Here is a 21,306-nt window from a genome sequence, read left to right as displayed (position 1 = left end):
TTCCTTCATAAAGTGTTGTTGTGAACAGAATAGGAAAATGAATATTGTTGAATTAGTTTTGAACTAGGCAAGGAAGGATTTTTACATATTTGATGAAGATATGCCCCAAAGAATATATGAGGTTTTTTTGGGAATTTTGGGAATGATAGAAATATAGGTTGCTTCACAACCTAGGGCAAAAACTGCCACATGGACATGACACATAGGCAAAACTGATGAGATGGCGCCTAGTCATCACAACCCACCACAATCTACAAGGCTATGACCATCTATATTGGTCATTAACAACTAGAAATAAGGCAGCGGACTAGCACTGTTTGCTTTGTGACCATTTCGTGTAAGGAAATTACGACCTTTCTGACCAAAATGGTCGCAATGGTTTAGGGTTTGGAGCCCCCTGAACAGCTTTTGACCAATTGGTCTAAAATGGTCATAAATTTATGACCAATTCTTCGAGGGTCACTGACAGAAGGTCATAAGTTGACATATTCCTTGTAGTGATAAGTGAAGTACTAGAGCAAAACTATATAACTCAAAAGATATAAGTGAAGCACATAGAGTATTATAATAATTTCCAAATCATGTGTGTCTCTCTCAAAAGGTGTGTACAGCAAAGATGATTGTGGTAAACTAAAAATCAAAGACTCAAATCATACAAGACGCTCCAAGCAAACCACATATCATGTGGTGAATAAAAATATAGCTCCAAGTAAAGTTACCGATAGAAGTAGACGAAAGAGGAGATGCCTTCCGGGGCATCCCCAAGGTTTGGATTCTAGGTGTCCTTAGATTATCTTGGGGGTGCCATGGGCATCCCCAAGCTTAGGATCTTGCCACTCCTTGTTCCATAATCCATCAAATCTTTACCCAAAACTTGAAAACTTCACAACACAAAACTTAAAGTAGAAAATCTCGTGAGCTCAGTTAGCGAAAGAAAATCTTTTAGACCGCCGTGCTCTAAAAGACCGCGTCGCCGCCTCCGTCTCCCTGCTGCATTCGCTCGGGAGATGGAGCTCGATCCACCCCAGACCCTCTAGTTGCACATGAAGGGTTGCGGGAGCAGCGGAACGCGGGTCGACTTCAACTTCCCCGCTCCTCACGTCATGTACCTCCGCCGCGGATGGAAGACGTTCACTCGCATCCACAACCTGCTCTCCATCAAGGTCTTTGAATATTTCGGAACTCGCCTGAAGTGCTGCGTGAAGAGCTCCTGCAACGATGAAGATCCTCTTCAAGCGAGAGCGATGAGGAGGGCAGCGACAGCGAGGATGAGAGCGTCGAGCAGGGTCACGTCGACCTCGTCTCCGACTGACCGTGTCACCCCATGCTACCTCTTGAGCACTGCGTTGGTTTTCCCTTGAAGAGGAAAGGGTGATGCAGTAAAGTGGCGTAAGTATTTCCCTTAGTTTTTGAGAACCAAGGTATCAATCCAGTAGGAGATCACGCTCGAGTCCCACGCACCTACAAAAACAAATAAGAACCTCACAACCAACGCGATAAAGGGGTTGTCAATCCCTTCATGATCACTTACGAGAGTGAGATCTGATAGATATGATAACATAATATTTTTGGTATTTTTATGATAAAGAGAAATAAAGATGCAGAGTAAAATAAACGGCAATAGAAATAGCTAAGTGTTGGAAGATAGACCTGGGGGCCATAGGTTTCACTAGTGGCTTCTCTCAAGAGCATAAGTATTACGGTGGGTAAACGAACTACTGTCGAGCAATTGATAGAATTGAGCATAGTTATGAGAATATCTAGGTATGATCATGTATATAGGCATCACGTCCGTGACAAGTAGACGGAAACGATTCTGCATCTACTACTATTACTCCACACATCGACCGCTATCCAGCATGCATCTAGAGTATTAAGTTCATAAGAACAGAGTAATGCTTTAAGTAAGATGACATGATGTAGAGGGATAAACTCATGCAATATGATATAAACCCCATCTTTTTATCCTCGATGGCAACAATACAATACGTGCCTTGCTGCCCCTGCTGTCACTGGGAAAGGACACCACAAAATTGAACCCAAAGCTAAGCACTTCTCCCATTGCAAGAAAGATCAATTTAGTAGGCCAAACCAAACTGACAATTTGAAGAGACTTGCAAAGATAAACCAATCATACATAAAAGAATTCATAGGAGATTCAAATATTGTTCATAGATAAACTTGATCATAAACCCACAATTCATCGGATCTTGACAAACACACCGCAAAAGAAGATTACATCGAATAGATCTCCAAGAAGATCGACGAGAACTTTGTATTGAGATCCAAAGAGAGAGAAGAAGCCATCTAGCTAATAACTATGGACCCATAGGTTTGAAGTAAACTACTCACACATCACCGGAGAGGCCATGGAGTTGATGTAGAGGCCCTCCGTGATCAATGCCCCCTCCGGCGGAGCTCCAGAAAAGGCCCCAAGATGGGATCTCTTGGGTACAGAAGGTTGCGGCGGTGGAATTAGGTTTTCATGGTGCTCCTGGATGTTTGGGGGGTACGTGGATATATAGAGGAGGAAGAAGTACGTCGGTGGAGCAACAAGGGGCCCACAAGGGTGGAGGGCGCGCCCAGGGGGTATGCGCCCCCCTGCCTCGTGGCCTCCTACATTGTTTCTTGACGCCCACTCCAAGTCTCCTGGATCACGTTTGTTGAGAAAAGCATGTTCCTGGAGGTTTCACTACGCTTGGACTCCGTTTGATATTCCTTTTCGGCGAAACTCTAAAATAGGCAAAAAAACAACAATTTGGGCTGGGCCTCTGATTAGTAGGTTAGTCCCAAAAATGATATAAAAGTGTAAAATAAAGCCCATTAACATCCAAAATAGATAATATAATAGCATGGAGCAATAAAAAATTATAGATACGTTGGAGATGTATCAAGCATCCCCAAGCTTAATTCCAGCTCGTCCTCGAGTAGGTAAATGATAAAAAAAAATTGATGTGGAATGCTTTCTAACATATTTCTCAGTGTAATTTTTCTTTATTGTGGCATGAATGTTCAGATCCGAAAGATTCAAGACAAAAGTTTAATATTGACATAAAAATAATAATACTTCAACTATACTAACTAAGCAACCATGTCTTCTCAAAATAACATGGCCAAAGAAAGTTATCCCTACAAAATCATATAGTCTGGCTATGCTCTATCTTCACCACACAAAATATTTAAATCATGCACAACCCCGATGACAAGCCAAGCAATTGTTTCATACTTTTGATGTTCTCAAACTTTTTCAATCTTCCCGCAATATATGAGCGTGAGCCATGGACATAGCACTATATGTGGAATAGAATGGTGGTTGTGGAGAAGACAAAAAGGAGAAGATAGTCTCACATCAACTAGGCATATCAACGGGCTATGGAGATGCCCATCAATAGATGATATCAATGTCAGTGAGTAGGGATTTCCATGCAATGGATGCACTAGAGTTATAAGTATACGAAAGCTCAACAAAAGAAACTAAGTGGGTGTGCATCCAACTTGCTTGCTCACGAAGACATAGGGCATTTTGAGGAAGCCCATCATTGGAATATACAAGCCAAGTTCTATAATGAAAAATTCCCACTAGTATATGAAAGTGATATCATAGGAGACTCTCTATCATGAAGATCATGGTGCTACTTTGAAGCACAAGTGTGGAAAAAGGATAGTAGGATTGTCCCTTCTCTCTTTTTCTCTTATTTTTTGGGCCTTCTCCTTTTTTATGCCTTTCTCTTTTTTTCGTCCGGAGTCTCATCCCGACTTGTGGGGGAATCATAGTCTCCATCATCCTTTCCTCACTTGGGACAATGCTCTAATAATGATGATCATCACACTTTATTTAATTTACTTACAACTCAAGAATTACAACTCAATACTTAGAACAAAATATGACTCTATGTGAATGCCTCCGGCGGTGTACCGGGATGTGCAATGATGCATGAGTGACATGTATGACATGTATGAAGAATTATGAACGGTGGCTTTGCCACAAATACGATGTCAACTACATGATCATGCAAGCAATAATGACAATGATGAAGCATGTCATAATAACAGAACAGTGGAAAGTTGCATGGCAATATATCTCGGAATGGCTATGGAAATGCCATGATAGGTAGGTACGGTGTCTGTTTTGTGGAAGGCATATGGTGGGGTTATGGTACCGGTGAAAGTTGCACGATACTAGAGAGGCTAGCAATGGTGGAAGGATGAGAGTGCGTATAATCCATGGACTCAACATTAGTCATAAAGAACTCACATACTTATTGCAAAAATCTAGTAGTTATCGAAACAAATTATTACATGCATGCTCCTAGGGGGATAGATTGGTAGGAAAAGACCATCGCTCGTCCCCGACCGCCACTCATAAGGAAGACAATCAATAAATAAATCATGCTCCGACTTCATCACATAACGGTTCACCATACGTGCATGCTACGGGAATCACAAACTTCAACACAAGTATTTCTAAAATTCACAACTACTCAACTAGCATGACTCTAATATCACCATCTCCATATCTCAAAACAATTATCAAGTATCAAACTTCTCATAGTATTCAATGCAATTCTATGAAAGTTTTTATATTATTCCTAAAAGAAAATTTCCATGTTGTTCTAAAGGACTCTCAAAATAATATAAGTGAAGCATGGGAGATCAATTATTTCTATAAAATAAAACCACCACCATTCTCTAAAAGGTATAAGTGAAGCACTAGAGCAAAAACTATATGGCTCAAAAGATATAAGTGAAGCACATAGAGTATTCTAATAAATTTCAAATCATGTGAGTCTGTCTCAAAAGGTGTGTACAGCAAGGATGATTGTGGTAAACTAAAAAGCAAAGACTCAAATCATACAAGACGCTCCAAGCAAAACACATATCATTGGTGAATAAAAATATAGCTCCAAGTAAAGATACCGGTAGACGAAGACGAAAGAGGGGATGCCTTCCGGGGCATCCCCAAGCTTAGACTTTTGGGTGTCCTTGAATTTTAACTTGGGGTCCCATGAGCATCCCCAAGCTTAGGCTCTTGTCACTCCTTGTTCCATAATCCATCAAAACTTAACCCAAAACTTGAAAACTTCACAACACAAAACTCAAAATAGAAAATCTCGTGAGCTCCGTTAGCGAAAGAAAACAAAACACCAATTCAAGGTACTGTAATGAACTCATTTTTTATTTATATTGGTGTTAAAACTACTGTATTCCAACTTCTCTATGGTTTATAAACTATTTTACTAGCCATAGATTCATCAAAATAAGCAAACAACACACGAAAAACAGAATCTGTCAAAAACAGAACAGTCTGTAGTAATCTGTAGCTAGCGCAAGATCTGGAACCCCAAAAATTCTAAAATAAACTGATGGACGTGAGGAATGTATCTATTAATCATCTGAAAAAAGAATTAACTAAATATCACTTTCCAAATAAAAATGGCAGCAGTTCTCGTGAGCGCTAAAGTTTCTGTTTTTTTACAGCAAGATTAACAAGACTTTCCCAAGTCTTCCCAACGGTTCTACTTGGCACAAACACTAATTAAACACAAAAAACACGACCAAAACAGAGGCTAGATAAATTATTTATTACTAAACAGGAGAAAAAATCAAGGAATAAAAATAAAATTGGGTTGCCTCCCAACAAGCGCTATCGTTTAACGCCCCTAGCTAGGCATAAAAGGCAAGGATAGATCTAGGTATTGCCTTCTTTGGTAGGCAATCCTTCAATGAGGCATCTACCATCCTTAGGAATTTCTTTATTTTTATTGATTATCAAACTTTTAGGCACAAGATCGAAAAATTCATTTGAAACAAATGGTTCCTTAATGATAGAAAAAAGATTGGGATGAATACTTATAGATTTGAGATCCGCACTTTCCTTACTAGAAGACTAACCCTTATTTTTAGGAACATACATAACCTTGGAAATTTTAGTGGGAAGACTTGGAGTATTCTTTACGGAAGAAAAAATGGTTCCCAAGTTGGTAATAATGCCCTCAAGTTTATCGATTCTAGTGGAATCATGATTTATTCTTTCATTAATTATAGGTTCCTTCTCATTAATATTTTTCAAAGTTACTCCTACTTTGGATCCATATTGGGTAATTTGGTTGTGGATATTTTTATCGAAATTTTCAATTAACTCAATGGTAGCAACTTTATTTTCAATAATTTCAAGTTTTTGCATTACATGCTCCAAAGTTAACATAGTTGCATTAACCAAAAGAGGAGGTGAGCCAAATAAATCTATCATAGAATTATAGGAATCAAAAGTGTGGCTACCCAAGAAGTTCCCCCGGTAATGGTATCAAGGACATATCTGTGCCAAGGAATAGCACCTACATAAAAATTGCGAAGAAGAACGGAAGTAGATTGCTTCCTGGTAGATCTATTTTGAGCATTGCAAATTCTATACCAAGCGTCTTTTAGATTTTCTCCCTCCCTTTGCTTAAAATTTAGAACTTCATTCTCGGGAGACAACGGATAAGAAAAGGGACTAGCCATAACGACAAGCAAACGGAAAAGAGGCGAACGGAAAAGAGAGGGAGGTTAGAGAGAGAGAGAGGGTGAATAAAATGGCAAGGGTGAAGTGGGGGAGAGGAAAACGAGAGGCAAATGGCAAATAATGTAATGCGGGAGATAAGGGTTTGTGATGGGTACTTGGTATGTTGACTTTTGTGTAGACCTCCCCGGCAACGGCACCAGAAATCCTTCTTGCTACCTCTTGAGCACTTGCGTTAGTTTTCCCTTGAAGAGGAAAGGGTGGTGCAGTAAAGTAGCGTAAGTATTTCCCTCAATTTTCGAGAACCAAGGTATCAATCCAGTAGGAGGCTACGCGCGAGTCCCTCGCACCTACACAAAACAAATAAATCCTCGCAACCAATGCGATAAGGGGTTGTCAATCCCTACACGGTCACTTATGAGAGTGAGATCTGATAGATATGATAAGATAATATTTTTGGTATTTTTATGATAAAGATGCAAAGTAAAATAAAAGGTAATGAAAATAACTAAGTAATGGAAGACTAATATGATGAAGATAGACCCGGGGTCCATAGGTTTCACTAGTGGCTTCTCTCAAGAGCATAAGTATTTTACGGTGGGTGACCAAATTACTGTTGAGCAATTGATAGAATTGAGCATAGTTATGAGAATATCTAGGTATGATCATGTATATAGGCATCACGTCCAAGACAAGTAGACCGACTCCTGCCTGCATCTACTACTATTACTCCACACATCGACAACTATCCAGCATGCATCTAGAGTATTAAGTTCAAGAGAATAGAGTAACGCTTTAAGCAAGATGACATGATGTAGAGGGATAAACTCATGCAACATGATGAAAACCCCATCTTGTTATCCTCGATGGCATCAATACAATACGTGCCTTGCTGCCCCTACTATCACTGGGAAAGGACACCGCAAGATTGAACCCAAAGCTAAGCACTTCTCCCATTGCAAGAAAGATCAATCTAGTAGGCCAAACCAAACTAATAATTCGAAGAGACTTGCAAAGATAACCAATCATACATAAAAGAATTCAGAGAAGATTCAAATAGTGTTCATAGATAAACTTGATCATAAACCCACAATTCATCGGTCTCAACAAACACACCGCACAAGAATATTACATCGAATAGATCTCCACCAGAGAGGGGGAGAACTTTGTATTGAGATCCAAAAAGAGAGAAGAAGCCATCTAGCTAATAACTATGGACCCGAAGGTCTGAGGTAAACTACTCACACTTCATCGGAGAGGCTATGGTGTTGATGTGGAAGCCCTCCATGATCGATGCCCCCTCCGGCGGAGCTCTGGAATAGGCCCCAAGATGGGATCTCGTGGATACAGAAATTTACTGCGCTGGAATTAGGGTTTTGGCTCCGTATCTGATCGTTTGGGGGTACGTAGGTATATATAGGAAGAAGAAGTATGTCGGTGGAGCAACAGGGGGCCCACGAGGGTGCAGGGCGCGCCTGGGGGGGTAGGCGCGCCCCCCTACCTCATGGCCTCCCTGTTGGTTGCTTAACGTAGGGTCCAAGTCTCCTGGATCTTGTTCGTTCCAAAAATCACGTTCCCGGAGGTTTCATTCTGTTTGGACTCCGTTTGATATTCCTTTTCTTCGAAACCCTAAAATAGGCAAAAAAACAGTAATTCTGGGCTGGGCCTCCGGTTAATAGGTTAGTCCCAAAAATAATATAAAAGTGAATAATAAAGCCCAATAATGTCCAAAACAGAAGATAATATAGCATGGAGCAATCAAAAATTATAGATACGTTGGAGTCGTATCATGGACACTTGAAAATAAGATTGGGGTTTAAGGGTTTTTGGATGCACAAGTAGTATCTCTACTTAGTGCAGAGTTTTGGGCTAGCAAAGATAGGGGCAAGCACCACATGTTAAAGGATCTATGACAATATGACTTCTATGTGAATATGAACAAACATAAATCATTAGGTTGTCTTCCTTGTCCAACGTCAACAGTTTTGGCATATAATATTTTGATGAGGGCTCACAATCACAAAAGATTTCTAGGATAGTATATTTATATGTGAATCTTCTCTTCCCTTATTAATTCTTTCATGAGTTGCATCACTGACTAATGCTATGTTTGTCAATCTCTAATAAAATTTTCTACTTATACTTTCCTTATGTGGTGCCATCACCTACCATAGGATTAGTATATAATCTTTTCTTTATTTAATTCCTTTATTTTATTTGTTTCCTTTCTTATTTCTTTTCTTTATTTGGAACATGAAAGTGAAGAAAGCAAAACTCATACGAAACTTTATTATATAACTTGCACATGATTACAAGGATATATCACTAAGCAAACTCTCAAAGAAGAAAGGATCGAACTAAACTTTTATTCATCTAAAGCAAAAGGGTCGAACTAAAATAAGTGAAAGTAAAAAGATAGTGGGATGATACGATACCGGGGAACCTCCCCCAAGCTTGGCAGAAGCCAAGGGGAGTGCCCATACCCGATACTCAATTCTCCTTTGGTGGTGAAGAAGCTGATGTTGGTGAAGAAGAAGAGATCTTGTCTTCGGATTTCCATGGCAGAGGTCCACCATCGTAAGAGGAGGACTGAGTCTCACGAGACCTGCAACTAGCAGCCAAACTCATACCTTTAAACCTTGCCTCATATTCAAAGACTTGGTTTTGAAGATCATAGATCTGGCTTTGGAAAAAGTTGATTTGCTCGTTGAGGGTGAAGATGATGTCCTTCACAGGCTTTCCATCCACCTTGAGATCACGGGAAAGGTCTGTGATCATGAGGTGATAGGCATTTAGCCCACGCTCCACCATCCCTTTGCACCGGAAGATGTCTTGCTCCACAGCTTCAAGCTTGGCCTCCACGGTTCCCGTCCCCTTGGGACATGGCACATCGCGGAGCTGAAGCACCCCCTCATGCATCCGGATGACCTGAGGGTGCTGCACCACTTCCCGAAGATATGGTTTGATGATGTTCTTGAAGAACTTGTCCTTGGAGGAGCTTGAAGAGGCCATGGTAGATGGGACCTGACAGAAAATAGCAAGGAAAAATATAACAGAGGATTTCTCCGTGATACGATGATCAACAGGTTTGGGAAGTATATATAGATTTTTTTATCTTGGAGGACAAGTATATGGTAGAAAAACAGAGTATGCAAGGTGTCCCAAGTGGGCACAACCCACCTGGGCGCGCCAGGCTACTTCCTGGAAGTTTCTTTATTTCCAAAATTCTAAAATATTTGAAAACTGATAAAAAATATTTTTGCGGATTTTCGGAGTCCGTTTACTTAGCGTATCATGTACCTCCTTATTTTCACGATTCTGGAGTGTTTCAGAAGGACTCTTTTATGTGTTCTTCCGATGTCATAGTTTGGATAATATTACTTTCAATATTAATAGGCATACCTGAGATATAATGCTTTATTCGTTGCCCATTGACAACCTTCGGGTTAGTACCTTCAGAATTATTTATTTTGATGGCTCTAGACCAGTAAACCTCCTCGACGACGTATGGGCCTTCCCTTTTTGAGAGGAGTTTTCCTGCAAAGAATCTGAAACGGTAGTTGTACAAAAGAACATATTCTCCGGCTTTAAACTCACGCTTTTGAATTATTTTGTCATGCCATCTTTTTACTTTTTCTTTAAATAATTTTGCATTTTCATAAGCTTGGGTTCTCCATTCATCTAATGAGCTAATATCAAATAAGCTCTTTTCACCATCAAGTTTGAAGTCATAATTGAGTTCTTTGATTGCCCAGTATGCTTTATGTTCTAACTCAAGAGGCAAATGACATGCTTTTCCATAAACCATTTTATAAGGAGACATACCCATAGGATTTTTATAAGCTATTCTACAAGCCCAAAGTGCATCATCTAATTTGTTAGACAAATTCTTCCTAGACCTAGTGACAGTCTTTTGCAAATCTAATTTTATTTCTCTATTGCTAAGTTCAGCTTGACCACTAGACTGAGGATGATAAGGTAATGCAATTCTATGGTTGACATCATACATGGCAAGCATTTTACAGAAAGCACCATGAATAAAGTGTGAACCACCATTAGTCATTAAATATCTAGGGACTCCAAACCTTTGGAAAATAACTTCCTTAAGCATTTTAATAGAGGTGTTGTGATCAGCACTACTAGTTGGAATAGCTTCTACCCATTTAGTAACATAATCAACAGCAACCAAAATATGTGTATACCCATTAGAGCAAGGAAAAGGTCGCATGTAATCAAATCTTCGAACATCAAATGGTTCAACAGCAAGTGAATAATTCATAGGAATTTCTTGATGCTTACCGGTATTAACTATTCTTTGACATTCATCACAAGATAAGACGAACTTACGGGCATCCTTGAAGAGAGTAGGCCAATAAAATCGAGATTGCAATACCTTGTGAGCAGTTCTATCTCCAGCATGATTCCCTCCATAAGCCTCGGAGTGACATTTCCGTAGGATTTTTCCCTGTTCATGCTCAGGTACACAACGTCTAATAATACCATCTAATCCTTTATAAAGATGTGGGTCATCCCAAAAGTAATGTCTTAAATCATAGAAGAATTTTTTTCTTTTGTTGGTATATAAAGTTAGGTGGTAAATATTTAGCAACAATATAATTAGCATAATCAGCATACCAAGGAGTACTATGAGAAACATTTATTGCAGCTAATTGCTCATCAGGAAAACTATCATCAATATAGTGGGTCATCAAGCACATTTTCAAGCCTAGACAAATTATCAGCAACTGGGTTCTCAGCTCCTTTTCTATCAACGATATGTAAATCAAATTCTTGTAACAAGAGAACCCATCGTATAAGTCTAGGTTTAGCATCTTTCTTTTCCATAAGATATTTAATAGCAGCATGGTCTGTGTGAACAGTTACTTTGGAATCAACAATATAAGGTCTAAATTTATCACAAGCAAACACAACTACTAAGAATTCTCTTTCAGTAGTAGCATAATTTCGTCGAGCACTGTCTAGAGTTTTACTAGCATAATGAATAACATTGAGTTTCTTATCAACTCTTTGTCCTAGAACAGCACCAACAACATAACCACTAGCATCACACATAATTTCAAAAGGCAAGTTCCAATTAGGTGGTTGAACAATAGGTGTAGAAATTAAAGCTTTCTTAAGTGTTTCAAAGGCTTCTACAATCATCATAAAAAAACAAAAGGAATGTCCTTCTGCAAGAGATCAGTAAGAGGCCTAGAAATTTTTGAAAAGTCTTTGATAAATCTCATATAGAAACCAGCAGGGCCTAAGAAACTACGAATACCTTTTATATCTTTAGGACACAACATTTTTTCAATTGCATCAACCTTAGCTTGATCCACTTCAAAACCTCTTTCAGAAATTTTAAGACCCAAGACAATGCCTTCATTAACCATAAAGTGGCACTTCTCCCAATTCAAGACAAGATTTGTTTGTTCACATCTCTACAAAACTCGATCAAGATTGCTTAAACAATCATCAAAAGACTTCCCATAAACAGAAAAGTCATCCATGAAAACCTCAACAATATTTTCACAAAAGTCAGAGAATATAGCAGTCATACATCTTTGAAAGGTAGAAGGTTCACTACATAAACCAAAAGGCATACGTCTATAAGCATAAGTTCCAAAGGGACAAGTAAAGTGGTCTTTTCTTGATCAGGTTGAGAAACAGGTATTTGTGAAAAACCAGAATATCCATCAAGGAAGCAAAAGTGTGTGTGCTTAGATAATCTTTCGAGCATTTGATCAATAAAAGGCAAAGGGTAATGATCTTTTCTAGTTTCTTTGTTTAATTTTCTAAAATCAATTACCATTCTATAGCCTGTGACAATTCTTTGTGGAATAAGTTCATTCTTATCATTAGGAACAACAGCTATACCTCCTTTCTTAGGAACACAATGAACATGACTTACCCATCTACTATCATCTATGGGATAGATTATACCTGCTTCCAGAAGTTTTAATATTTCCGTTCTTACCACTTCTTTCATCTTCAAGTTTAACCGACGTTGGTGATTAACAATAGGTTTAGCATCAGGTTCCATATTAATTTTGTGCTGACATTGAGTGGGACTAATGCCCTTTAAATCATCAAGAGTATATCCAATAGCAGCTTGGTGCTTCCTTAGAATTTCAATAATCTTTCTTCTTCATGTTCTGTAAGGATAGCACTAATAATAACAGGATATATCTTCTTTTCATCAAGATAAGCATATTTCAAAGTGTTTGGTAATTGTTTTAATTCAAACACAGGATCACCTTTAGGTGGAGGAGGACCTCCTAGAGTTTCAATAGGCAAATTGTGTTTAAGCAGAGGACGTTGTTCAAAGAAAATTTTATCTATTCATTTCTTTCATGCATATAAAAAAATTCTCATGGTCTAGAAAATATTGTTCTAAAGGATCAGTAGGTGGTACAATAATAGAAGCAAGACCAATTAATTCATCTTTACTAGGCAATTCTTTTTCATGAAGATTTCTACTAAACTTGGAAAAATTAAACTCATGAGACCCATCACCAAATCTAACACCAACAGTTTGTTTCTTATAGTCTATCTTAGCATTAACTGTATTCAGGAAAGGTCTACCAAAGATAATGGGACAAAAGTCATCTTGTGGGGAACCATGAACAAGCAAATCAGTAGGGTATTTTATTTTCCCACACAAGACTTCAACATCTCTAACAATCCCAAATGGTGATACAGTGTCTCTGTTAGCAAGTTTGATAGTAACATCTATGTCTTCTAACTCTGCAGGTGCTATGTCTTTCATAATTTCTTGATATAAAGTGTAAGGAATAGCACTCACACTGGCACCCATGTCACATAAACCATGATAACAGTGATCTCCTATTTTAACTGAGATAACAGGCATGCCAACAATGGGTCTATGTTTATATTTCGTATTGGGTTTGGAAATTCTAGCAACTTCTTCACAGAAGTAAATAACATGCCCATCCATATCTTTTTCTAAGAGATCTTTAACCATAGCAATACTAGGTTCAACTTTAATTTGTTCATCAGGTTTAGGTGTTCTAATATAGCTTTCGTTAACATTATAAAGTACAGTTTCTTCTTTAACCGGTATCGATTATTTAATTTCTTCTTTAATAGGTGGGTGGTATTTAAAAAACTTCTCTTTAGGGAGTTCAACATGGGTAGGAAATGATTCACAAAAGGAGGCTACTATCTCAGAGTCAAGTCCATATTTAGTGCTAAACTTTTGAAAAGCATCGGTATCCATAAAAGATTTAACACAATCATATTCAAGTTTAATACCTGTCTCTTTACCTTTGTCGAGTTCCCAATCTTTAGAGTTGCATTTAATTCTTTCCAAAGGATCCCACCGGAATTCAATAGTCTTCTTTATAAAGGAACCAGCACAAGAAGTATCAAGCATGGTTTGATCATTACGAGAAAGCCGAGCATAAAAATTCTAGATAATAATTTCTCTTGAGAGCTCATTATTGGGGCATGAATCTAACATTGAATTAAGCCTCCCCCAAGCTAGAGCAATACTTTATCCTTCACGAGGCCAAAAATTATATATATAATTCCAATCACGATGAACTAGATGCATAGAATAATTTTTTTGGTGGAACTCCAGTTTCAAACGATTCCAATTCCATGATCCAATATCATCGCATAGCCTATACCATGCCAATGCTTTTCCCTTCAAAGATAAAGGAAAACCTTCTTCATAACTTTATCTCCGGGTAAACCTGCAAGCTTAAACAATCCACAAATTTGTTCTACATATATCAAGTGCATATCAGGATGTTCGGTTCCATCTCCTGCATAAGGATTAGCTAGCAGTTGTTCTGTCATACCCGAAGGACTTCCATATTCTATATTTTCAGTAGGTGTAGTAGGTTGAGGGGTAGCTAATTGTGGTTCCGGACAAGGTGAAGATACCCGAACAAACCCCTCAAAGGATTTCCATAGTAACAAGTGACAATAAATTTCAGCACACTATATAAATGTTTCCTTACCGAATTCCACTTACCAAAGGTGCTTCACTCCCCGGCAACGAAGCCAAAAAATAGCCTTGATGAACCACAAGTATAGGGGGTCAATTGTAGCTCTTTTCAATAAGTAAGAGTGTCTGCAGGTGGTTTTCAGTTAGGTAACGTCTGCAAGTCACTGGTGCGCGTCGGTCCTAAACAAACAGTTTTTAACCCCTTTCCGCGAGGGCATATGGAACCGTCTCCAAGTGAGTGTGGGCGATAGGGGGGTCCTTCCCACACGACCCAGAAACCGTCGGGGATAGGGAGCCTTGATGCATACAGTTGTCCCTGTACAACCATTTCTGATATCTCGAATATCCCAGACGCTTCATCCTTGCGACTCGTTTTTGCTCGCATTGCCATCACAGTCAGAGTTTTGTGGTTCTGCCTAAAACCAGGAAGATTCTAGGCACAGGAGCTTTCCAAGCAGATTCTAGGAAGATTCCAGGCACGGGAGATTTACGATGCCTGGCCATCCCAAACGGTTTATGATTATAAACCATGTACGATAGGTAGACAATCACACACATTTAGTTTTCCGACACCGTATGTGATAGTGTCTGACATCACACATGCTTTGCGGACGGCAACTGTGTGCATGCTTGCACATATTTCCTCTCTGTGAACCATCTTAGATTATGGTGTATATCGCAAACGTTTGTGTTTTTTCAACCGTGTGTGCCGTAATGACCCGCACAACGTAATTTTGCCCTAATTTAATTGTTGCTATTTAAAATTGTACCTAATTTTTACCTTTAAGTAGGCTATAGCTTTATTCATATCCATCAGGTTCAAACAACCAATGCATTATTCGATTCACAGGTACATATGTTTAAGAATTACAGAAGCACCAAATAAAGAATGATGTACCAGGGTTCTATACTTGTACTATTACAGATGGTAAAGGAAGAGGCGACAGACATTCCAGTTGCTGAACAAGGTCAAGCGGAATGGCCCTATTGTGCTCTGCTGGATGCAAAAGGCATGCAGGACTCTAGTCCAACCCCTTGTGAGCTAATCTTTAGTAAACTGCTTCAGGATCCACTGCAAAAGAAAAAAGATTTAGATATTGTCATCTAACACAACTCATTACGGGCAATAAAAAGAAGGCTACAGGGTTCTTACTTACCATCCTGCAGTTCACTGTTGTCTTGCATAAAGTGTAAACAAATAGTTCGATTGACATCTTTTGACCCATTTTAGTAACAATCTTTATCAGTTTCCTCACTTGATGCTGGTTCATGAATATCTCATTGCCCCATACGCAGGAAGGGTCGAAGTGTGGATCTTTGGCAAAGATATATGTACCTAAAAGCACCAAGTTAATATTAGAATCTAAACAACAATTGAAAAATGATGTAGTACAACACTCCATCCATCCCATTATATAAGATTTTATTACATGTATATCTAGACATCATCAGAACATTAAGGTAACACTCTTCCTTGTTGCTATGTAGCATAGGATTGCATATTTAGTCATTCAGTACAATGCATGTTGCTAAACCACAATTCAAAAACGAAAACGCAAATAGTTGCACATATAGAGCATCACATTGTGAAGAACTGAAATAAACAAGTCATAAGGACATCTCTAGGCGATCCTTAAAAAGTTGAAGGACTAAAACCCTTAGTGGATATATATATACTCCAGCAATTTTTGGCCTTTTCTAGTCGATCCCTTAAACTTAAGGTTGTAAACTTCAATTTGATCAAGTTCAAAGCAGGTTCAACCGAAAGTAGCATGCATTCAAACATAAATTAGATAGTTTTGCATAATCGAACATAAAAAATAAATTTAAACTAAGCTAAACTACTTTCGGTCGAATTAGAGGTCGAGCCAATCCTTCCTCGTCATGTACGATGTGCCGCGAGCTGGGTCCGGGCCAGTACCGTCGTCGGGGTTGTTGGGGAAGGCACTCCCCCACTCGTCGACGTTGATCTCCTCGTCCTCGAGGCCCACCTCGACACCCTCCGTGCCGCCATCGCCGCCTCCTTCGACCTCGTCATCAGAGGAGAGCGCAATAACCTCGCCGCCCTCCGCGTCGTCGTCCTTGCCGCCTTCGACCTCATCATCGGAGTAGAGCGCGATAACCTCACTGCCCTCTGCGCCGGCAAAGATCGCCCGCTCCACCTCCACGAGCTCCGGGTGCTACCGGCGGAGCTCTTGCATGTAGGCCTCATCGGCGGCCTCGGCCTCGAGACGCTCCCACGCCTCGCGGTCCTCCCACGCCATAGCCAAGCTCACCACCCCTGGCTCCGGCAGAATGAGGTGGACCGGATGTGTGCTGAAGGGGAAATTGAGCCTAGCCGCCGCGCCGTGGTAGCGGACCTGCTAGCGGTCCTACTCCATGGCCGCGAGCTCGACCGTGTGGAAGCTACTAAGCCACCGGCGGGTGTGGGTCTCTCAATCTGTAATCTCGGCGACCCACGTCCCCCACCGCCGCTGCCGGACCCCAAGGTAGGACTTCGTCGGCTGCCGGGTCCGGGGGAGGACGGGGAAGTCCTCGAACCGGCATAGGGGCGCGGTGGTGGGCAGATCGGGGGACCGGAGACGGCGGATCGGGCCCGCGGAGGACGACGGGGACACCTCGGCGGCCTCCTCACCGGCGTCGGGCGAAAAGGCCGCGATAAACCTCTTTTTGGCCATTGGCTACTCGAGCTCCCCAGCACACAAGCAGAGGTTGAGGATGGAGGCGCCGGCGATGGCGGCTGCTTACCAATGGTTTCAAGGGTTGTGTCTGTCTGTGTGAGTGGAGGTTGTGTTTGAGGAAATACTGCGACAACTGAAAATTTTACTAGGCGGGAGTAACAAGGAGGGGCTACTGAAAATTTGGATCAAGGGCGAGCAGATATTTTTGAGATTACGAGGGATGCAGAGGCGGGAGTAAAATGCTGGGGCTACTGAAAATTTAAAACAAGGTACTGAAGTAGAGAGGGATGCAGAGGCGGGAGTAAAATGCTGGGGCAACTAAAAATTTAAATCAAGGGACTGAAGCAGAGAGGGATGGAGAGGCGGGAGTTTTAGGGGAGCGAGCTAGTGTGCTTCACACGCCGACTGTGGACTGTAGCCGGTGCACCTTCTTGTCTAAGCCATAGGGGTACTGTACACCGACGGTGCTGCAAGATATTTTGTACTACATCTCACACGGTTGGTGAGAATAAACTGTGTGGGATCTACTTGATTTGAATTACAAAATGGGGTCACATCAGCAATGGACGGTGTTTGAATTGCTAGACCTTTTATCTGCAGTGAACATGCAATTGTATTTGTGTCATAATAGAATTGGAATTATTCAGGGTTTGTTTGGACAATTCATACGTTAAACTGGTTTTATAGCCATTTCAGGTGCACAATTCAAAATTAAACTACATGCACATGCTTCGGTGCATACAAATTGGTTGAAAAAACAAATTTCTGCCCTTCAGTGCATGCTCAGGTCCCATGGAAGAAATGGGAATGAATTTTTCGGGGTTCGTTTGGCCTTTTTTTATACATTAACTGTGGTTTCTAGGCATTTTAGGTGCATAATTCAAATTTGAACTACAAGCACATGCTCCAATGCACCAAAGTTGGTTGAAAAATCACATGTGTGTCCTTGGGTGAATTTCTAGGTCCCATGCAAGAGATGGGAATGAAATTCAAACACCATGGCACTGTTGATTGCCCACAAAACGTTCAGATGCCTAGTTTTTAAATTCTAGTAAATACAAAACTCGTCTGAAATTCATGAAACTTGGCATGCTATCATGGAGCTGCATCAACATGCCGTGGAGAAAATTTTGTCCCATTTGGGGCAGGTTCGGGTATAAGCTTCTCACAAACCAGAGCTTCTCATAACAAGCATGATGGTTTCGATAGGGAACATACCACCTTTGGTAATGGGACAATATCCATTCCCTCTTACTGAAACCATTTGTGTTATTTAAATTATCTCAGCAAGCATTTTTTGTTAATTAACTGAAACCATTTACTGTAGGACTTGCAAGCAGCTGTGCTTGCAAGCAGTAGCCCTTCTCTCTTGTTCTCATTTCTCTCATCTCAAGCAGTTAAAAACTTTATTTAATTAAAACTACTCCACACAAAATTAAATGAAACTTTGCAAACAAAAATGATCATATATATATGGAGTAAAGTTTCAGTATAGTTCCAAGCACAGTAAAGTATCAGTAATGTTATGGAGTACTAAATTTTGCAATTTTGGTTCTATGTAATTTTGCAATATTGCTTGCAGTCAGTATTGCTTTAATCTGTGAAAATTGGAGTAGCATTATTGCTTTCTCTATAGTGCCTTTTTGCTAGGGACCTGATACTCCATAGTGGTGCATTTTTACTGCAACCTAAACTGGAGTAAACTAGAGTAGGACCTGATACATTTAAGCCATTTGCTAGCACTTCTTGACTAAGACAATTCCTAACAAAACTACTCCCGTGATGATGATGATGATGATGATGATCTTATCTTAGTTGTATTTCTGAACTGGTAGCTATGTCTATTACTTGTGATGATGTTGTTGTTGCTGTACTACTTGTGATGATGCTGCTGCTGTACTACTTGTGATGCTGCTGCTACATGTGATTTTTTCAAGTTGTGATGCTTCTGCTACTTGTGATCTTCTGAAATGACCCCTTTCTCCTGAAATGTTGATTAATTTTCGTTTTGGTTGAGAATGGGGCACTCCTAGGTCAAGAAAATTAGCAAAGGTCATGCCCAATTTTCTTCACCTAGAACGTGCCCGATTCTCAACTGAAACAAAAATTAATCAGCATGTATCTTGACATCAAAACTAATCTCTGGTCAAAATGATGGGCTAATCATGATTAAATGATAGGATTAACCAAATTAGCGCGTTGTTGTAGACGAAGGAAGGACTGTTTGAAGGTGCTACTCGCACATTCCACATTAACACCCTTGAAAGATAAACTAGAAATATGATGAGACCTGGACCATCATATAGTGAGGTCCAAAAGGAAATTCAGGCTAGGCGCAACTCACTGATGCAAGTGTCACGCTCTCTCATGTACAACATGTTGCTACCACCGCAGCCACACTCGTAGCTCCCCCATGTGTTCTCGCAGCTGCAGTCCTTGCACTGGCAGAAGAGCCTCTCTTTGCATTCATCAACATCTACAAGTGCCAAGCAAGAGAGATATTGTGTATAAAAAATTACTTGAGAAGCTCAAACAGTTCAGCATTTGAGCCATTATTCTAGGTTTGCCAGTACTAGTAAAACATGCAACAATACTGCCCACAAGGTTGCAGAACAATGTTCCTAATGGTGATACCTTCGCAACCGTCTATGTCGTCACCCTTAAAGCCTTGCAGGGCATTTGCAGCCCTTAGCTTGTTCATTCTGTAGATTTCCAAAATTCAGCTTTGTACCGCACACCGAAGCCCCAAGAAAGAAAACTGCAATCTAAAACAGATGATCAATTTTCAGCCCTTGGATTAGTTTAGTATTTTTTTTCACACACTCAGACACCCTTGCTTGCCATGTATGTGAGAGAGATAGTGAGAGGAGACAAGAAGAAGGGGGTTAGGAAGGGACTTGGACCTTAGCAACAACACACTAACAGGTTCCATCCAAAAATACCTAGGCAATATCACAAACATCTCTCAATTGTTCCTTGACAATAACCAACTTTTTGGCGACATTCCTTGAGAATTAGGTTATTTGGTCAACTTAGAGATCTTGTTCCTTGACAATAACCAACTTTTTGACCAATCTTTTTTCCCTATTTAGAGCGAACATGGCCCACAACGATGAGGCTGGCGGTTCGGGCGGCAAGGCATTCTGGGAGCTGCCCCAGGAGATGGAGGAAGAACCTCACCGCTATGAGGACGCCGCGGAAGACACCGATCCCAACTAAACAACCCCTAGTGGCGTCGGGGATGACACCACTGATGGTGCCGCCGAGGATGCCACCACTGATGATGGCAGCGCACGCACAGATGGCAGCCAACCGAAGAGGCAACAGAAGGACTGGCGCCCGAACATGCTCGGCACCGTCAAGGAGGAATTTACTGAAGTGCCCTCCAGTGGGCAGCCAACATCGCCCAAAGAATTAGTCAAGGGGTATGTGGGACAGCTCGGGTGCATTCTCCGGAGCACCGTCTCGATCAACACCGAGAACCTAGGGCATCGTGACCGAGGGAATTTGTGCAACCTCCACTTCACGAAGTTGCACGAATGATACAAGTTCCCCGGTGACTTTGCGAACACACGCCTCTCAGGGAATAAATTGAACAGTGCCGCCCTCAGGAAGATGAGCACAGCCCTGGCTACTTGGAGAGCCGCGGTGAAGAGAAGGATTGAAAAAGGTGATAGTTATGAGAAGATCAAGGAGACAAATCCTTCGATCAGCGAAGCTGACTACCTGGAGTTCAAGATCAAGTGCGAGAGCAACGCAACCGCGGAATCAAGTCAGTGGGGGAAAGATATGCGGGACTTGAACATAGGGGTCCACAAACTCGGTCCTGGCGGTTACAGAGTGGCAGAACCTATATGGGACAAGGAGGACACGGAGCATGCCGAGCAAGGCCTACCGCCCCTCTTCGATAAATACCGTGACAAGCAGACCAGGAACTATGTCAGGGCCCAGTACAAGATTGACCCGGTAACCAAGGAGCTTACCATGGATCCGAAGACCAAGGCACTTGAGCTTGTTCCGGTAAGGAATACATCCCCACGTAATTAGCTCCATATGGTTGCATTCTAATTAATGAAGCCAATTTTCTAAATGGTTCACGTTCCTTCCGCAGGAAACCGAAAGCAGTAGAGCAGGGTCGTCTCAGAGCTCCC

This window comes from Triticum urartu, chromosome 3, assembly GCF_003073215.2.
Source record: "Triticum urartu cultivar G1812 chromosome 3, Tu2.1, whole genome shotgun sequence".
Taxonomy (NCBI): Eukaryota; Viridiplantae; Streptophyta; class Magnoliopsida; order Poales; family Poaceae; genus Triticum; species Triticum urartu.
This window is presented reverse-complemented; position numbering follows the sequence as displayed.